Here is a 21,485-nt window from a genome sequence, read left to right as displayed (position 1 = left end):
TCTATAGATTTTGTAGAAGTCTATCAAATTCTGTCCAGATCGAGTGATATTTAAATGTATGTATTTGGGACAAACCTTTATATATAGCCCCCAACACAATTGACGAGTGTGATATGGTATCGAAAATTTAGATCTACAAAGTGGTGCAGGGTATAATATAGTCGGCCCCGCCCGACTTTAGACTTTCCTTACTTGTTTTAATATGTCTCAAACATTTTATGAACTAAATGTGAGTATAAAGTACAATGGCCGTACACATAAGTTCAATATTCCCACGATTCCCAAAAATAGTAAGAATGAACTACTGTATGGTTAAGATGGTCGTGATTTGGCGGCAATGATTTTCTTCTTTACTTTTAGATAATTTTTTCTTCTATGAGATGATGTAATTTCGTGAACAGCAGTTAAAAGTACAACAGGGCATTAAAATGTCCTTGTTTTAACAACGCTTTGTGGAAATCTCAAAATATGGAGTAAAAAATTTTCGTGCGTGGTAGTTCTTTCTTCTTATAAAACGGTTCACTTTTTTTCGGTGTACTTAGAGAAGCTTTGAAACGCTTGGAAATGTTACCAGCATTACTGATAGTGGATAATTCACAGCTGAAAACTTCAACCCATGATCTTTTGTATGCAAGGCGGGCATGCTAACCATAGCACCACGGTGGCCGCTAAGGACACGATCCGGTTTGGCACGCGACGACTTCTAGCAAAAAGGGTCCAAAAATGGGTCTACATAGTTTCATAATTATTCACTTCTAGTCAAAACTCTTACAATCCAATCGAATCATATTTTAAAACAATAGAAACCTTTTTCAAGAAAAATGAAACCTTCTTTAAATTAAATGCAGGTTAAGTTCGAAAAGGGCTATATTGGTACAAATTTTGATATAGCCCTCATATAAACCGATACCCGATTTGATTTCTTCGGCATCTACACACCACAATTTTATCCCAATTTGAGCGAAATAAAATATTTAGAAACATTTTAGGTCCACAAATAGGTGTGCTGAATATGGTGTATATCGGTCCATAGTTTGATATAGCTCCCCATACACGGAAATTATTATTCGATTTGCCTGAAAATGAAAATCTAGAGGTATTTTAGGTTTACAAAGTCCTGTGTTGAATTTGGCTTATATATGTCCATGTGTCCATATAACCTCCATACACGCAAAGAAAAAAAAACGTTTGGAAAACGTGTACCGAAAACGTTTTTCTTTTGTTAGAGTTTTTTGAATTGCTTCGAAAGGTATACACTTTTATCACCACAAAAATTCGTTTGTTACAAAATTTTTATTTTTTCAATAAAAACAGTTATTTTTGAACCAACAACACAGTCCATTTCGTTTATATCAAACACTGTTCTTTTCTGACTTTAGGTCTTTAATAAGACAAATTTTACAGTTCATAGTAAAAATTTAATATAGTAGAATGTAATGTTGAACATTTTTTCGGAATCTTCCGACCATATCTAGAATATATGTAAAAAAAAACTTTGGACGTATCAACCACTGCTCCACGGTGCCCAACTAAATGAATTTTTCTGTTAAATAAACTTTGTTTAATCGGCTCGTGGACGCCGCAAGCTATGCTATATAAATATAACTTATATGGGTAATTGTCTATTGATGACAATAACGGCTACATAGCTCAGTGGATAGTGTGTTGGCTTACAAATTGCATGGTCCGCGGTTCGATTCTCCGTCCAGGCGAAAGGTAAAAAAAATTTTTTAAATTTATAAAATCGTATAATTTCTTCAACATTGTTTGTATTACAGGAAAAGGTGCTAATAACTAAAAAACTTCGTGGAAGTGAGAAAGATGTGAGGGAAAACGCAATTAGCTAGAAAAAATTTTTTTTTGAGGTAGTCTTTATGAATTTTTTTTACATCCTGGAAAAGAATAAACGTTTATCACAAAAAGTATATACTTTTCTTCCAAATACACTTCCTTTCAACGAGAAGCAAATGAGAAACGAACTTTGTTTGTCTAAAATTTCGTTTGGGAGGAAAGAATTATTTTTTTGCGTGTAGAGACCAATCTCACGACTTGATTCCTTGAGCTTCTAGACATCACAATTTTTATCCGATTTTCTACTTAGTAGTGGATACTTTACAAGGATATGGGTTTTTCGCCAAAATGGGTGGTGAATTTTGGATTTGTGGAACAATATTTGGCCAAAACGGGCAATCTTTACACAAGTTGGGTCCAAATTTAAATTTTAACCGTTTACTCACGGATGAAAAAGACTGTTTTTCATATGTTTGGCTATAAACATTATATGTTTGGAACACAAATTTTTAAACACAATATTTTTGAGTGCAAGCATATAATGTTCATAAACTAGCATAACATGTTTGGGACATATATGTTAATATGTTAGAACATATTATGTTTGGGACATAAAATGTTTGTAAATATAATATGTTTGGATGCAAACATATATTAATTTAGAAATAGCCTATAAACATATGTGTGTTTAGTAACTTGGAGCGCTATTTAACAGGGAGCGATATTGAATTAAGTTGGTGGTTGTTGCTTGTTATTACAAAATTAACATTTTATTTTTCCTTGGGCAATTGATCAGCTACTTCTTTGATCCTTACAAACTGTGTGGACCGCTGTTCGAATCCCCGTCCGGCAAAAGGTAAAATTAAAATAAAAAAAATCATACAATTGAATAATTTCTTCTACTATGTTTGTATTACAGAAAAAGGTGCTAAGAACTAAAAAATCTCGTGGAAGTGAGAAAGATGTGGGGGAATATACAATTGGGCAGAAACAAAATTTTGAGCATTCAGGTCGAAAACCTATGTTGTTAGCACCTATATTACCTGTTTATTTTCATAATTCATTATGATTGTAAATATATAAATAAATAAATAAATAAAATTTTGAGCACAATATTGTTTGGGAGAATTTTTTTTAAGCATATAATATTTTTGGGTGCAAAATGCTTCCAAACATATTATATGTTCACATAATAACATATTGTTTTTTGGAAGACAACATTATTGAATTTGGATGCAAAAATACAAAATGTTTGGAACTTAGACTACCCAAACATATATTGTTTAGACCAATATTCTTTCAAACATATTATATATTGGAAGATATCAAACATATAAATGTTTGGGCAATACCCAAAAATATATATGCTTGAAGCAAAATATGTTTGGGAGTATATGTTACAGAAGCGATTTTTTGTGAGCGTGTGTGTGAAACGCTGGCATTACAGTGTTTGAAGTCATAAAATATTGAATAAAAGAAAAGAAATTGTCTACCATATTTCGCCATTTCTGGAGTACATACACAGAAAAAAATGCACGATTTTTTTTCGAATTAATGCCTTAATTGAGTTTTAAAAAATATTCAACTAAAAATTGAATTGATTCAACATATGTTTTAATTGAAACAAAAATCAATCACAAACATTAATAGTATCAATTAATTTTTTAATTGCATCAATTAATTTTTTAATTGACTTTCAATTAATTGTTTAATTGATACTACCATTTCTGTGATTGAAGACATTTCAATTAGAAATTAATTGGATCAAATAATTTCGTGATTGAAGACAAAAATAGTTTTTTTGTGTATATATGAGATTTATATCTAATCCTTAACCGATCTAAATTTTGTATGCATTGCTAATTCTACGCTCTGTGCAAAATTTCAATTAAATCCGAATTATAACTTGGCCTCCGGTGTTTATATCTAAATCTGAACCGATTTCAAGCAAATTTGTCATACTTTGCGATACCATCAATTGTACTCCATGTGCAATATGTGAAATTCTGAACAAAAGAAACATTTCTTAAATACAATGCAAATGTAAATTATTGTGATCAATTTTCTATTTAATAATGAAATATTCTATACTATTAAGGATCATTTTCATCTTCTTAAAGAAAATTTGTTCTTTATGTCAATGAAGAAATTTCATTGTCAATAAATGAAAGTTTATTTTCATGGAAATTTTTTCATAAGCCAACATTCCAATTTTATATCTTGGGTTCATAGAAATATAAAGTTTCATAGTATTTCTATGGAATATTGTGTCTTCATCTTTGTTATTTATAAATTTTTATGCTCAGTGAAAATAAGTTTTGTTTTGTAAGATTTAAAATATAACTGATTATCATTACACCCAGAAAAAAGGGGCTCTAATGCCAACTGAACTTTATTTTAGTTCATGAAGATTAGTTGATTTTAGTTAAATTTTGCACAATATGAGAAAATGTTCCTTATTTGAATAATTTTTTGCTAACTTTAATGACTTGAACGAAAAATCAGAATATAGTGCACAATTTTACTAAAAAATAAAATAGTTCATATTTCCCTAAAATGGCAGAAGTTTGCTTAAAATGGAGTTCATAAGTCTCTCAAATGAGCAAATTTTACTAAAATTGTACCTGTCTCAAACTTCGTACAGCGCTAAAGACATTTAAACAATTTTTACATCCATTTTTTTCTTCCAACATATGAAATTTTCTTAAACAACAGAAAAAACAGCAATTAGTTTTAAAAAATGTTCTTCAATTTGACAAAAAGTATTAACTTATTTGTAATATGTTGCAATTAGAAAACTATTTTAGTTAAAATTTTGTAAAATAAACCTACATTCTCTTCCACGGTGGGGTCACTTTTTTTGGGTGTACTCATCCGTAACCTTAAGATAATTTTTTTTTCTCGATTGTACAAATTACAGAAAATTAAATTTAATTCTCCGAAGAGTAAACAAGAAAGAATCAAAAGAAAAGCGAAATCAAATCACGGAAAAATTTGCAACAAATAGAAAAATATTATCACCAAAGGCAAACCCGTAGATCTGTGTGAATGTATCAAAGTCTCAACGCGAGTGTAAAATCTAAAATAGTGAATTGAATTTATTCCGTTGACAACGATCATCCAACAACCATCCAATTAAACTGCAAACATCTTCAAGTTCCTTGTCCATTTTCCCCAACCCCACCAACCGCACTCACTAGCTGAAGCCGACATTGGAAACGACAGAGACAATTCATGGATTTGAAAATTGTTTTGGATTTCAATTAAAGCTGCAAACCAAACTACCGCCACCACGGAGACAACCACAACGGTTATCCAGTAAAAAGGCATCTGTTTTTTTCTAACCGGTAAGTGATGATGATTCTTCATCGTTTAAGAATTCATTGTGGTGCACTTAGTTCATTTCGATTTAATCTCATTGTGTTGTCATTTAGCCAGAGATGAATGATGCACATAAGAATTCGTGTGAGATGATATTCATTCATATATTTCGTTTTGTTTTTTTAAAATAGAGTGACAATTTTTACAAAAATTTCATAAAAGCTATCATTCTCCGTAAACAAACAGTAGCTTTATTCAAGTGATGAGTTTCTTAAGAACTATAATAACGAACTAAATCCATTTACATATATCAGTTTTTTTATAAAGAATGGTGAAATAATTTGTTCCCATTAAATTTAAATTTCATTTTTTCGAATATCATTCTTTGAAATTGACTGGGTACTTCCTGTAACCACTCGAGCCATAAATAATCAACCAAAATTTGGATAAAATATTACTACCAAACAAAAAAATCTTATTTTGCCAAAATTTTATTTCTATAGAAAATTTTGTCAAAATTTTATTTCTATAGAATATTTTGGCAACATTTTATTTCTATAGAAAATTTAGTCAAAATTTTATTTCTATAGAAAATGATGTCAAAATTTTATTTCTATTGAAAATTTTGTCAACATTTTATTTCGGTAGACATTTTGTCAAAATTTTATTTCTATAGAAAATTTTATCAAAATTTTATTTCTATAGATGAGTTTCTTAAGAACTATAATAACGAACTAAATCCATTTACACACTCTTAGAAAAATATGTTTTTCATATGTTCCGATATAAACAAAGTGTGTTTCGGGCACAATTTTAAAACACAATATATTTAAGTGCAAACATGTAATGTTCCTAAACTAACACTAAATGTTTGGGACATCTATGTTAATATGTTAAAATATATTATGTTTGGGGCATAAATGTTTCATAAAAATCATATGTGTGAATGCAAACATATATAAATTTACAAATTTCGACTAAACATACATATGTTGTGATATTTTATCCAAAGCGACAGAGAGAGTATAGAGAAAGAAATAGAGATGGAAACCGGGAGAGTTGACGAAAGATATCAACATAACACAGCGAAAGAATCCAAAGAGAGAAATTTTTGTGAAACTGCTTGTATGTTGTTTTGGAAAACTGTTTTATGATAAGGCCAAAAATTTGATATGCTTAAGTCTAAATATTATTTAATTTGAATAAAGAGAATGGACATTCGGAACCAAGAGAATAGACATTTGAAAAAAAGCATGTGTGAGCAGCATTTTATGTATGTGTGGACATGTGTTTTGTTTATCATTTTGGCATTATGGGCACAATTTTTTTCTTGGTGCGTTAAAAGAAATCAGGGGTCTTCATAAAAATAACGAAAGGGCACTATACTCTTTTTAGAGTTGGGACAGTAAAATGAAATAAGGAGGAAATAGTGAAAAATTACACAGTAAAATGTATAAAAACAAAGTTTAGTTCCTATTTATTAATAAGTAGTCCCAGAGGAGTTGACGGACACCTTCAAATATAAAAGCGGGCATTAAGTTCGAGTTTTGCAGCTAAAACAATTTAAAAAGTTTATTTTCTTTAAAATGAATTATTAAAGAAAAATAAAAGGCATTTTAGAGCGATGGTGTTAAATGCTAGTAAAAAAACTGTTCACGCCTAAATAAATTTATGTTTATATTACAAAATTATTTATGTATGTTACTACTCGACTCCACGTTCTTCTTTTGTTAGAGTTTTTGAATTCCTTCAAAATTTTAAAGTTTTATACCAAAAACAGTTTTTTGTTACAAAATTGTTATTTTTGCAATAAAAAATAATATTTTATCCAAAAATCAGTCAATTTCGTTTATATCAAGCACTGTTAATGACTATAAATCTTTAATAACCCACATTTCGAAGTTTCATTATAAAAATTTTATATAGTATATATAAAAGTGCAAATTAAAAAAAGAAAAAGTGTTCGGTGGGAGCAGGGATTGAACCCACGACCCTTTGCATTCAAGGCAGACATGCTAACCACTGCTCCACGCGGCAAACAAATGTATGTTTCTGTTAAATAATATTATGTTTGCATGGGCTCGTGGGCGCTACAAACTATGCTATATAAATGTAACTTATAACGATAATTATCTGCTGGTGACCATAACAGCTACGTAGCCCAGTGGATAGTGTGTTGGCTTACAAACTGTATGGTCCTCGGTTCGATTCTCCGTGCAGGCGAAAGGTAAAATTTAAAAAATTTATAAAAGTGAATAATTTCTTCAACATTATTTGTATTACAGAAAAAGGTGCCAAGAATTAAAATATTTCGTGGAAGTGAAAATAACGAGTATGTTAGGGAATGAGCACAATCGTCTTTGGGAAAAATTCTTCCAAGCATATAATATTTTTGGGCTCAAAATGCTTCCAAACATATGTTCACATAAAACAAACATATTAATGTTTCGGCAGTATCCAATAATATATGTGCTTCCTGCAAAATATGTTTGGAACATATGTTAAAGAAGCGATTTTTTTTGAGGGTGCATATATCAGTTTTTTATACCCTGCTCCACACTGTGGAACAGGGTATTATAATTTAGTGCATATGTTTGCAACACCCAGAAGGAGACGAGATAGACATATGGTGTCTTTGGCAAAAATGCTCAGGGTGGGCTCCTGAGCCGATATAGCCATGTCCGTCTGTCCGTGAACACATTTTTGTAATCAAAGTCTAGGTCGCAGTTTTAGTCCAATCGACTTCAAATTTGGCACAAGTATCTGTTTTGGCTCAGAATAGATCCCTATTGATTTTGGAAGAAATCGGTTCAGATTTAGATATAGCTCCCATATATATATTTCGTCCGATATGGACTAATACTGTCCCAGAAGCCAGAGTTTTAGCCTAATTTGCTTAACATTGTGCACAAGAAAAACAATTTGTACTATAGTCAAGTGTGCCAAATTTTATTGAAATCGGGTCAGATTTAGATATAGCTCCCATATATATCTTTCGCCCGATATGGACTAATACTGTCCCAGAAGCCAGAGTTTTACCCCAATTTGGTTGAAATTTTGCACAGGGAGTAGAATTGGCATTGTAGCTATGCGTGCCAAATTTGGTTGAAATCGGTTCAGATTTAGATATAGCTCCAATATATAGCTTTAGGCCGATTTACACTCATATGACCACAGAGGCCAATTTTTTAGTCCGATTTAGTTGAAATTTTGCACAGGGAGTAGAATTACCATTGTAGCTATGCGTGCCAAATTTGGTTGAAATCGGTTCAGATTTAGATATATCTCCCATATATAGCTTTCGCCCGATATGCACTTATATGGACCCAGAAGCCAGAGTTTTATCCCGATTAGTTTGAAATTTTGCACAAGGAGTACAATTGGTAGTATAGTCATATGTGCCAAATTTGATTGAAATCGGTTCAGATTTAGATATAGCTTCCATATATATTTTTCGCCCGATATGGACTTATATGGCCGCAGGAGCTTTGGGGAGTTTTGGGCCAATTTGGTTGAAATTTTGCACTAGGAGTACAATTAGTAATATAGTCATGTGTGCCAAATTTGATTGAAATCGGTTCAGATTTAGATATAGCTCCCATATATATGTTTTTCTGATTTCGACAAAAATGGTCACAATACCAACATTTTCCTTGTTAAATCGCTACTGCTTAGTCGAAAAGTTGTAAAAATGACTCTAATTTTCCTAAACTTCTAATACATATATATCGAGCGATAAATCATAAATAAACTTTTGCGAAGTTTCCTTAAAATTGCTTCAGATTTAAATGTTTCCCATATTTATTTACTAAAATTGTGTTCCACCCTAGTGCATTAGCCAACTTAAATTTTGAGTCTATAGATTTTGTAAAAGTCTATCAAATTCTGACCAAATCGAGTGATATTTAAATGTATGTATTTGGGACAAACCTTTATATATAGCACCCAACACATTTGACGGATGTGATATGGTATCGAAAATTTAGATCTACAAAGTGGTGCAGGGTATAATATAGTCGGTCCCGCCCGACTTTAGACTTTCCTTACTTGTTAATATTATGAACTTCCGTCGAAGAATTGGCTGCATACATATGTCTACCTAGAAGCGGTTCACTTCAAACAATTAAAGTGTGTTACTTCCCCTGTCGCTTATTTAATTAAATTCTCCTCTTAATTTTTTAAATAAATATTAACGGCATTTATTTATTCATTATTGTAGGTGTGGTTAAGCTTTCTTTCATTGAATTTGGAAAATCTAAATGCGAGTATGGCCTTCGTATAACACCCTCATCCAAGCGTTACTCCAGCACTTATGAGTTAGTCTTTTGTTCGTCTTCATTTTGTAGATATTGGAAAGCAATGAAGTGATATCTTCTCCAGGGGGCAAAAATCAAATGTAACTAAGTAAGACGAATTTAAAATGAAAATATTAGGAATAAAAGCCTTACTGATCTTTGTTAGTGCACTTGGCGTATAAAATGGGATCATTGATCGAAATTAATTAATCCAATTAATTATACCCTCCACCATAGGGTATTATCCTTTCACTAGTTCGGTTTCACAGAATTGCACTGAAAAAAATATTGTCGTGAGGTCAAAGATTTCATGTCTTTAAAATACGAATACAAATTTTGCTTAGCATAGAAGATGCATTTCTCTAAAAAAAAGTTATTTTCCTTGTCCAAAAGTCGATAAACTTTTTAATGAAGTCGTATTGTCCTTATAATTAAGTGATTTGACTTAAAAATGGCTATCTTAACATGAAAGAAAAAATGTATAGGCTAAGGTCAACTTGACTTTAATAATTCAGAAAAATTCTTTAAATTTAATGAAATTGTCTTTAAATTTGTTGTCTTTTTGCATCTTGACTACAAAGCAAAAAATCGTTCAAATATAGGACATGTTTTTCAAAACTTTATTTTAAAGAAGTTTTTTACTTCAAACATAGCATAATTTCTACTGGAAGTCGAGTCCTAATTTGGAAAACAAAGTTGCCGTTAACTCGTTTTTAAAGGACTTTGATAGCATATGAAGAAAAAAGCTGAGAAAGCGAAAAATTAAAATTTGCTTCCTAGAAGCAAGTACACAAAACCTAAATTTAAAAGAGAATTGTGTCTTAAAAGTATCCTTACTTGTATTCTACGCTTCTTTGGCTCGGAATCAATACCAAATTTTTTAAAGTAAAGACAAAATCTTTGGAACCGAGTATGCTTTTTTTTCAGTGTGCTCTATTTTGATTCTCTTGCTGTGTTATCTTTCGTCAACCCTCCCAAGCCTCTTGAACAGATTTTACTAAGTTTACTTTTTATTTTACCCATTTTTGTTGTCTTAGGGTGTGTTTTACTAAAAGCTTACTGATTTCACGAAGCCCGCCTAAAGGCGGGATTGGGCATTAGAGGGTTAACAGCATGTAGATTAAAAATTGTAATTCTGAGGACCTACCTCAATTACTTCAAGAGTTATATGAGTTTGTTCTGAAAACTTGATTCTTGAATTGTGACCATATAAATCTATGCAAATAAGCGCTATTTGACCTATTATATATATTTAAGTGTAAGAAAAAATCCAAAAAAGAACCCGAAAAAATATCAGCTATAGTTTTTGTACGAATGTCCATTTATTGAAGACATACAGTAGAAAAATGGACTAAAAATTTCGTATTTTTCGTTTATTTTTAAATAAGTTTATAAAAATAAATTTTAGTGCTCACCGATATGGAAAATATTTATAGCTTAATTAGATTAAAGCCTCTACTTAAAATAACATCGAGAAATAAATCGAAACTAAGTGGGGAAATAGAGTTTGGTGTCGTTTTCGAATGTCCTCCTAGGTGGAAATCGGTAGTGAAAGGGTTAACTTTGTCGTTCCTTTTGTAACACATCGAAATATTGGTCTAAGACCCCCTAAAGTATATTTATTCTGGGTCTGGGTGAAATTCTACAGTCGATCTAGCGATCTCCGTCCATCCGTGCACAAGTAGTTATTATCGATGTAGGTCGGATGGTATTACAAATGGGCCATATCGGTCCACTTTTGCGCATATAAACGGTCCATCCGTTCATCTGTTGAAATCACTCTAACTTCCGAACGAAACAAGCTATTGACTTCAAACTTGGCACAAGTAGTTATTATCGATGTAACATATGTCGTATGATATTACAAATGGGCCATATCGGTCCACTTTGTGCGTATAAACGGGACTTTCGGAACCTTTTAGAGAAATAAATTTTATCCGATGCGGTTGAAATTTGGTACGTAGTGTTAGTATATGGTCCCTAACATTCATTCAAAAATTGGTCCATTATTATATACAGCCCCCATATAAACCGATCAAACCGGAGCAAATTTCATCCCATTCGATTACAATCAAATATACTACAACAAACAAATCAAATTTTGTACGTTGTTGTAGTATATGGCCTCTAAACCGCTCAAAAATTGGACCATATCGGTTCGTAATTATTTATAGACGCCCCTACATATACCGGTCAAGAACTGAATTATATAGGTATGAAATCTACCTTGTTTGTCCAACATATACCCCATAAGGAGTAACTTATAATTTAGAAGATAATGTTATGAATATTAAAGATACCTTGCCATCGGCAAGTGTTACCACAATCCTATTTCGATTGTGGATTACATTCGTTAGTAGAAGTTTCTATGCAATCCATGGCAAAGGGTACGTAAGACTTGTCCCGAACTTACGCTCGTATATACTTGTTACAATGTAGAGGTTAATTATAAGAAGTTTTAAAATTTTTACCATGTAATTCGATTGTGGTCTTTAGTAGAGCTTTGCAATCCATAGTGGAGGGCGCACAAGATTCGACCTGGCCGAACTTTCGTCCCTACACGGATGAAAAAGACTGTTTTTCATATGTTTGGCTATAAACATTATATGTTTGGAACACAAATTTTTAAACACAATATTTTTGAGTGCAAGCATATAATGTTCATAAACTAGCATAACATGTTTGGGACATATATGTTAATATGTTAGAACATATTATGTTTGGGACATAAAATGTTTGTAAATATAATATGCTTGGATGCAAACATATATTAATTTAGAAATAGCCTATAAACATATATGTGTTTAGTAGCTTGGAGCGCTATTTAACAGGGAGCGATATTGAATTAAGTTGGTGGTTGTTGCTTGTTATTACAAAATTAACATTTTATTTTTCCTTGGGCAATTGATCAGCTACCTCTTTGATCCTTACAAACTGTGTGGTCCGCTGTTCGAATCCCCGTCCGGCAAAAGGTAAAATTAAAATAAAAAAAATCATAAAATTGAATAATTTCTTCTACAATGTTTGTATTACAGAAAAAGGTGCTAAGAACTAAAAAATCTCGTGGAAGTGAGAAAGATGTGGGGGAATATACAATTGGGCAGAAACAAAATTTTGAGCATTCAGGTCGAAAACCTATGTTGTTAGCACCTATATTACCTGTTTATTTTCATAATTCATTATGATTGTTAATATATAAATAAATAAATAAAATTTTGAGCACAATATTGTTTGGGAGAATTTTTTTTAAGCATATAATATTTTTGGGTGCAAAATGCTTCCAAACATATTATATGGTCACATAATAACATATTGTTTTTTGAAAGACAACATTATTGAATTTGGATGCAAAAATACAAAATGTTTGGAACTTAGACTACCCAAACATATATTGTTTAGACCAATATGCTTTCAAACATAACATATAAATGTTTGGGCAATACCCAAAAATGTATATGTTTGAAGCAAAACATGTTTGGGAGTATATGTTACAGAAGCGATTTTTTGTGAGGGTGTATATGCTTGTTATACCCTGCGCCAGGGTAGAATTAACATTTTAGATATATGTGGCAAATTTTGTTAAAATCGGCTCGGATTCGAACAAAGCCGTTCGGACTTGCCTATAAAAAGGAGGTCCATTGTCATTGGGTTAAGTTATAAGAGAGAAGTTCACAACTGTGGCATCACAATGGACTGAATAGTCTAAATGATGAGCCCGAAATATCGGGCCACCACTATACATAACCTAACCTAATATTATGCTCCGCCCCAGGGGACTAGCCGATTTAAATATTAGATATAGAGATTTTGGAGAAGTCTGTAAAAATGGGAACATAAATTCTTATATATAGCACCCAACAAATTTGAAATATTTGAGATGGTATTGAAAATATAGATCTACCAAGTAGTTCAGGGTATAAAATAGTCGGCCCACCCGACTTTAGGCAATAAGTATGTACAAATTCTTAATATTCGATATTAATATATTTTCCATCAACAAAAGACGTAATGCTATATATTTACTTTATATGGTAATCCATTAATGGAAAGTGTTTTCAAAGAAAATTCTTGTATGCATTCCATGGTGGCTATTTAAGATTCGGCGCGGGAGAACTTTGATGGGAGCTCTTTTTTTAAACTTTAAACACATATAACAGCAGGCTTGAAACAAGTACGGGGAGCATTTCAAATGCTCCGAATAAACCAGGATTTCTAGTAGAAGTGCAACGTCTGTTTGTTGTGGCGTATGTCGCAAAAGTCACAGTTTGCGACAGGCCAACCCTGCTTATGACCCCTGACATGTATCATAGGGACATATTTAATTTAGTCGTTAAGCGTTCCGGCTTTGCAAAACGTGAGACGCAAGTTGAACTTGATAAAGTACTCATCACGTGATTGACTAACATTTCATGGAACAGGTTTCATAGTTTTTTATTGGATCAACTTGAAATCAACAGTAATTGCGATACTTGCATAACCTCAATTACTTCTAAGCTATGCGTTGAAATTTCATTTAATTTGAATTTTATCTCGACAAACATTACAGTATTTGATGTGGGGGTAAATGTTTACAGAGATATGTGTCAGACTACAAGAACAAACAGAAAAAAAAAAAATACGGAGAGACTATGTTTGCTGAGGCTAAATTGGAAACACGTTTTTTTTCCGCTGTCTACTGCAAGAACACTTTATTATGAAGGTTGGTGGGGTGTATTGTTCAGTAAGTGACACTAATATTTGTTTAAATAACATATTTAATTAAATTTGTTGTAAACAAAGCATAGGCTAGACTAGAGCATTTCGAAAACTTGTATGGCCAGCACCATGCAGTAGTTATACCCACCAGCTTTTAAAAGAGTATTTTCGATTGTATTAAAGTTTTAAAACAATCTAGTGAAGTCCGTCTAACTGTGCTAATAGTTAAATAGCCATTAATAATGGAGATATTTTTCTGGAATTTGTGGGACAGGTCAAATTAAAAAAAACAAATGGATGGTATATCGGTCCATTTTCAATTCTTCAGAGAATACTAGTTGAACCCGGCGCTCTTCTCTGTACCTTCCAAATATATTTTTATGGAATATACGGCTTTAACTAATTAGGAAATTATTGTAATTTTATTTTATTATGATATATTGGTATTATTCAATTATGTATGGAAAAAAATACCTTTTCTTTCAAATAACCCCAAAGAAAAAAGTCCAACGGTGTCAAATCACATGATCTTGGCGGCCAATTGACATCGCCATTACGTGAGATAACACGACCATTGAATTTGTTGCGCAAAAGAGCCATTGTTTCGTTAGCTGTGTGGCAAGTGGCACCGTCCTGCTGAAACCACATATCGTCCACATCCATATCTTCCAATTCGGGCCATAAAAAGTTCGTTATCATCTCACGATAGCGAACACCATCACAGTAACTGCCTGATCGGCCTCATTTTGGAAAAAGTACGGCCCGATGATGCCGCCAGCCCATAAACCTCACCAAACAGTCACTCTTTGTGGGTGCATTGGTTTTTCGACAATCACTCTTGGATTCTGTTATTTGACGAATCCACTGAGGTGAAAATGTGCCTCATCACTGAAGATGATTTTCTTCCAAAATTGATCATCCACTGTTACCATTTCTTGGAACCATTCTGCCCATTCACGACGTCCATGGTTCAAATTGAGTAAGTCTGAAATAGAGAAATGGCAAATAAAATTCGGAAAAAAACTTGGCGTTTAGGTGTGGTTCACATTCAACATCGCCCCTTACAATTTAAATTTAAATTTTTAATGGCCGCTAACGACCATGTCAAACATGGTCTACATAGGTCTATAGTTATATATAACCCCCAGAAAAACCGATCCCCAGTCACACAAAAATTGGTCCATACGGTTTCATAATTAAATATAGCCCGCATATAAAGCGACCCCAATATTTCAATTCTTCCTCTCTATTTACCGTTCAAAAGTTCATATCGGTTCATAATTATTTGTAGACTTCCCTATATATACCGGTCTAGAACTGAATTATAGACGTATTTAATCTGCTTTTTGTCTAATATATACGCCGTATGGACTAACTTACAATATAGAAGACGATGTTATGAAGGTTTAATATAACAGGTTGGCTGATAAGTTCCCGGTCTGACACATAGATGGCGTCGTTAGTATTAAATACATATTATAGTACCAACCTTCAAATGATTCGTGTCAAAATTTGACGTCTGTGAGTCAATTAGTTTGTGAGATAGAGCGTCTTTTGTGAAGCAACTTTTGTTATTGTGAAAAAAATGTAAAAAAGGAATTTCGTGTTTTGATAAAATATCAACCATCACAGAATATTTCGAAGGACAAAAAAGTCCGAAGGATTTAAATTCATTTTCGAAATTCACATGAATACGGATTTTAATTTATTGGTAGGATTGATCACGTCTTTTTGGTTTTAAGATTAACGGCGAAGTAAAGTCCTCGTAACATACAATGGTTCCGCGCGAACATAACATTTTGTCTTTCAGCTGTGGTTTATTATACCCTCCACCAATTTTCATCCCATCCGGTTTAAATTCGGCTCTCGATGTTAGTCTTCTAACAACCATGCTGAAACTGGTCCATACCGGTACATAATTAAACCGAAACCCGATCTCACGATTTGACCTCCGGAACCCGTTTGAGGAGTAAATTTCATCGGATCCGATTGAAATCCCGTACACGATGTTAATAAAAGCCCTCTAATAACCATGCAAAATTGGTCCATATCGGGATATAATTATATATTGCTCCCATATAAACCGATCTTCCGGAAGTAAATTGCATCCAATCCGGTTGAAATTTTGAACGTGATGTTCGTACATGGCCTTTAAGAACTAGCTTCAAACTTCATCCGATCCGATATAAACTCACCCCTCCAAGATTTAACTTCGGAAGCCTCTTGAAATAACAAATTTCATTGATATGGTTGAAATTTGGCCACTAACTACCATGCGAAAATTGGTTCAAAGGTGTCTCTCCCCGACTAGATATCGAAATATCACTTATCCCATATAAATCTCATAACCTCCCTCCATGTTCCCCGTAAATTTTAAGTCGGAGAAGTTTAAATTTTTCTATATTATATATACAAAACAACGTCCCCTTCCTCGATTAAATGTCGAAAAATAAATTAATGGGTTTGTTGTCTAGCCTCAACCTTATCTGAAAAGTTCAAGAATTATCAAATTTGAATGTGTAGAGCAAGAGGGAGGTCCCTCTCCGCGGAAAACTTAAACCTAATTTTTAACACATTGGGCAAGGGGATTCCCCTCTCCGTACAAATATCAAAATTCACGTCCTTTGTAAATTTTAAGTAAATTGGAGAAATTTATTATTATCATTTTTTTTTTGTACTGTACATTAACAAAATCGGACCAAAGGATGTTCCACTACCCGATCAAATATAAAAAATAGAAAATAGAAAAATTTAACTAAACGGCAACCTTCGCTGGAGATTTCAGGCAAATTGGTAAACTTAAATCGATTTTTCAAAAAGTCGGGGAAAGGACCCCACCTTTCCATCCTTTCCGTCCATATATAAAGAAATGAGGTACCCCATACTAATTTTATAACCTACTCTCTGTACATTTGAAGTAATTCGGAGCGATTAAGATTTCAATTTACTTAACACAAGTAAGGAAAGTCTAAAGTCAGGCGGGCCCGACTATACTAGACCCCCTGAGGAAGCGATTCAATATCGTAATCGCGAAATATTGGGAATAATAAATAAAATATTTTAAAAAGACCTCGAGCTTGAAGAACCATTAATTTATAGATCTACATTTTCGATACCATATCACATCCGTCAAATGTGTTGGGGGCTATATATAAAGGTTTGTCCCAAATACATACATTTAAATATCACTCGATCTGGACAGAATTTGAAAGACTTCTACAAAATCTATAGACTCAAAATTTAAGTCGGCTAATACACTAGGATGGACCATAATATTTGTAAAAAACAAGTAAGGAAAGTCTAAAGTCGGGCGGGGCCGACTATATTATACCCTGCACCACTTTGTAGATCTAAATTTTCGATACCATATCAAATCCGTCAAATGTGTTGGAAGCTATATATAACGGTTTGTCCCAAATACATACATTTAAATATCACTCGATCTGGACAGAATTTGATAGATTTCTACAAAATCTATAGACTCAAAATTTAGGTTGGCTAATGCACTAGGGTGGAACACAATTTTATTAAAAAAATATGGGAAACATTTAAATCTGAAGCAATTTTAAGGAAACTTCGCAAAACTTTATTTATGATTTATCGCTCGATATATTTGTATTAGAAGTTTAGGAAAATTAGAGTCATTTTTACAACTTTTCAACTAAGCAGTGGCGATTTTACAAGGAAAATGTTGGTCGAAATCAGAAAAACATATATATGGGAGCTAAATCTAAATCTGAACCGATGTCAACCAAATTTGGCACGCATAGCTACAATGCTAATTCTACTCCCTGTGCAAAATTTCAACTAAATCGGAGTTAAAAATTGGCCTCTGTGGTCATATGAGTGTAAATCGGGCGAAAGCTATATATGGGAGCTATATCTAAATCTGAACCGATTTCAACCAAATTTGTCACGCATAGCTACAATGCTAATTCTACTCCCTGTGCAAAATTTCAACTAAGGACAATCGGATTAAAACTGCGAGCTGTACTTTGCACACAAAAATACATCAACAGACGGACATCGCTAACTCGACTCTGAATTTAATTCTAAGACGATCGGTATACTAAACGATGGGTCTCAGACTTTTCCTTCTTTGCGTTACATACAAATGCACAAACTTATTATACCCTGTACCACAGTAGTGGTGAAGGGTATAAAAATTTAACTAAACGGCAACCTTCGCTGGAGATTTCAGGCAAATTGGTAAACTTAAATCGATTTTTCAAAAAGTCGGGGAAAGGACCCCACCTTTCCATCCTTTCCGTCCATATAAAGAAATGAGGTACCCCATACTAATTTTATAACCTACTCTCTGTACATTTGAAGTAATTCGGAGCGATTAAGATTTCAGTTTACTTAACACAAGTAAGGAAAGTCTAAAGTCAGGCGGGCCCGACTATATTATACCCTGCACCACTTTATAGATCTACATTTTAGATACCATATCACATCCGTCAAATGTGTTGGGGGCTATATAAAAAGGTTTGTCCCAAATCATACATTTAAATATCACTCGATCTGGACAGAAGTTGAAAGACTTCTACAAAATCTGTAGGCTCAAAATTTAAGTCGGCTAATACACTAGGGTGGACCATAATATTTATAAAAAAAATATGGGAAACATTTAAACTGAAACAATTTTAAGGAATTTTCGCAAGAGTTTATTTATGATTTATTGCTCGATATATATGTATTAGAAGTTTAGGAAAATTAGAGTCATTTTTACAACTTTTCGACTAAGCAGTGGTGATTTTACAAGGAAAATGTTGGTATTTTGATCATTTTTGTCGAAATCAGAAAAACATATATATGGGAGCAATATCTAAACCTAAACCGATTTCAATAAAATTTTGCACACTTGACTACACTACTAATTGTACTCTCTGTGCAAAATTTCAACTAAATCGGAGTTAAAAATTGGCCTCTGTGGTCATATGAGTGTAAATCGGGCGAAAGCTATATATGGGAGATATATCTAAATCTGAAGCGATTTCGACCAAATTTGGCACGCATAGCAACAATGCTAATTCTACTCCCTGTGCAAAATTTCACCTAAATCGGAGCAAAAAATTGGCCTCCGTGGCCATATGAGTGTAAATCGGGCGAACGATATATATGGGAGCTATATCTAAATCTGAACCGATTTCAATAAAATTTGGCACACTTGACTATAGTACTAATTGTTCTTCTTGTGCAAATTTTTAAGCAAATTAGGATAAAACTCTGGCTTCTGGGGTCATATGAGTGTAAATCGGGCGAAAGCTATATATGGGAGATATATCTAAATCTGAACCGATTTCAACCAAATTTGGTACGCATAGCAACAATGCTAATTCTACTCCCTGTGCAAAATTTCAACTAAATCGGAGCAAAAAATTGGCCTCTGTGGCCATATGAGTGTAAATCGGGCGAAATCTATATATGGGAGCTATATATAAATCTGAACCGATTTCAATAAAATTTGGCACACTTGACTATAGTACTAATTGTACTCCTAGTGCAAAATTTCAACCAAATGGGGGTAAAACTCTGGCTTCTGGGGCCATATAAGTCCACATCGGGCGGGAGCTATATAAAAATCTTTACCGATTTCTTCCAAAATCAATAGGGTTCTATTCGGAGCCAAAACACATACTTGTGCCAAATTTGAAGTCGATTGGACTAAAACTGCGACCTAGACTTTGATTACAAAAATGTGTTCACGGACAGACGGACATGGGTATATCGACTCAGGAGCCCACGCTGAGCATTTTTGCCAAAGACACCATGTGTCTATCTCATCTCCTTCTGGGTGTTGCAAACATATGCACTAACTTATAATACCCTGTTCCACAGTGTGGCGCAGGGTATAAAAAAGTTGTTCAAAAGGGGAAGTCCCCTTTTCCCACAAAATGTCGACAAATAAAGTAACGGATCTTTGTCTAATGGTCAAACCAAAACCTCCCTGAAAATATCAAGTAAATCGGAGAATTTAGGTTCAACTTTAAAAAAGTCGGACAAGGTCCTCTCCTCGACCAGATATCAAAAAATTAGATACCCAATATTAATTGCTTAACCTCCCACAACTTCCTTTGTAAATTTCAAGTTCATCGAAAAAGTTTAGAAAGAGTTGAGCAAAGAGGAGGGCCGCCTACCCGACCAAATATCGCAAAATAAAATAGAGCGGATATCTTTCTACATGCAACCGCCAACATTCCTTGAACATTTCAAGCAAGTCGGAAAACTTAGATCCAGTATGCAAAAAGTGGATTAGATCCTCCTCCCCGACCATGTATCAAAATCCGAAATCTTATTTTCGTCACTCGATCATCATCTACATTTTACCAATGTGTGGCGAATTCTTAATACTTTTTCTCAGTGTGAATACATGAGGTACCTGACTAGACCACATTCCATTTGACTAGGGTAGTTTCCACCAAGGCACACACACTCAAATCAATCTAGACTTTGGAACTAATCTTCTCACATGGTGGGTGTTGTAAATTTCATAAAATTTATAAAACTAAATTGTGATTGATTGAATCATAAATTATTAAATTCAATCATCACAACACCCTTTCGCCTCCTAATAAAATGATATCCCTTCGAATCTAGATTGCACTGCACTTGTTCATAGATTATTGAATTGATTAAGTGACACTAAATTGATAAAGTCTCAGACGATTAGTAGCTGCTAGACTCTGTGTATTAGATTGACGAGTACAACAAGTGGATGAGCTGTCGTGTGTAATTGATTCCATAATTTTATTATGTACATAGTATTGACCCTGGTCAAATAAATTCTTGATAAGAAAAGGTTCTCATAGACTATAGCATTTATGATTAAATCACAAAAAAGGCCGGACCGAAGAGTGCAAAGCAGTATGCCTTAGATAGATAGGAAAAAAAAGTTTCTCAAAAGGCGCCAGGTACACTTTACAGAAAACTGCTTTATGGGAAAAATGAACTTTGTACTAAAATTGAACTAACTTTTATTCCAAATTTGGAGATTTCCATATTTCACAGTTACAACGACGACAATTTACTATTATATTTGGGGTTTTAACTACCAATCATCTTCCTTCTCATAAATAAAAGCAAAAATGAGAAAATATAAAGAAATAAATTATTGGCGTCAAATCATTACCATCCCAGCAGAAGAAGCATTGCCAAAAAAGTATTAAAAATTTTCTGGATTTTGGATCCAGAAATGGTGCACAGTTGGCGCAGAAGCGATAAATTTAACATGGACTTGTCATAGGTCGGATGTCCTCTAGCTGTTGGACTGAATTTGCATCACCTCTTAAGGTGTGATCCAATATTTTTATACCCTCCACCATAGGATGGGGGTATATTAACTTTGTCATTCCGTTTGCAACACATCGAAATATTGCTCTA

The 21,485-nt window shown here is 33.2% G+C and overlaps 1 protein-coding gene across 8 annotated transcripts in view; it reads left to right on the top strand.

The window, feature by feature from the left end:
• Positions 1-21,485, top strand: part of axo (axotactin) — a 396,767-nt gene that overhangs the window by 22,963 nt on the left and 352,319 nt on the right. For 6 of the 8 annotated variants that reach the window (XM_075304128.1, XM_075304123.1, XM_075304129.1 and 3 more), the window contains exon 2: positions 4,712-5,138. The exons of 1 other annotated variant lie outside the window; for it this stretch is intronic. The gene's annotated coding sequence lies outside the window, so the exon portion shown is untranslated. The remainder of the gene's footprint in view (positions 1-4,711; positions 5,139-21,485) is intronic. One more of the 8 variants, XM_075304124.1, reaches the window with a different exon arrangement.

This window comes from Haematobia irritans, chromosome 4, assembly GCF_050003625.1.
Source record: "Haematobia irritans isolate KBUSLIRL chromosome 4, ASM5000362v1, whole genome shotgun sequence".
Classification (NCBI taxonomy): Eukaryota; Metazoa; Arthropoda; class Insecta; order Diptera; family Muscidae; genus Haematobia; species Haematobia irritans.
This window is presented reverse-complemented; position numbering and strand designations above follow the sequence as displayed.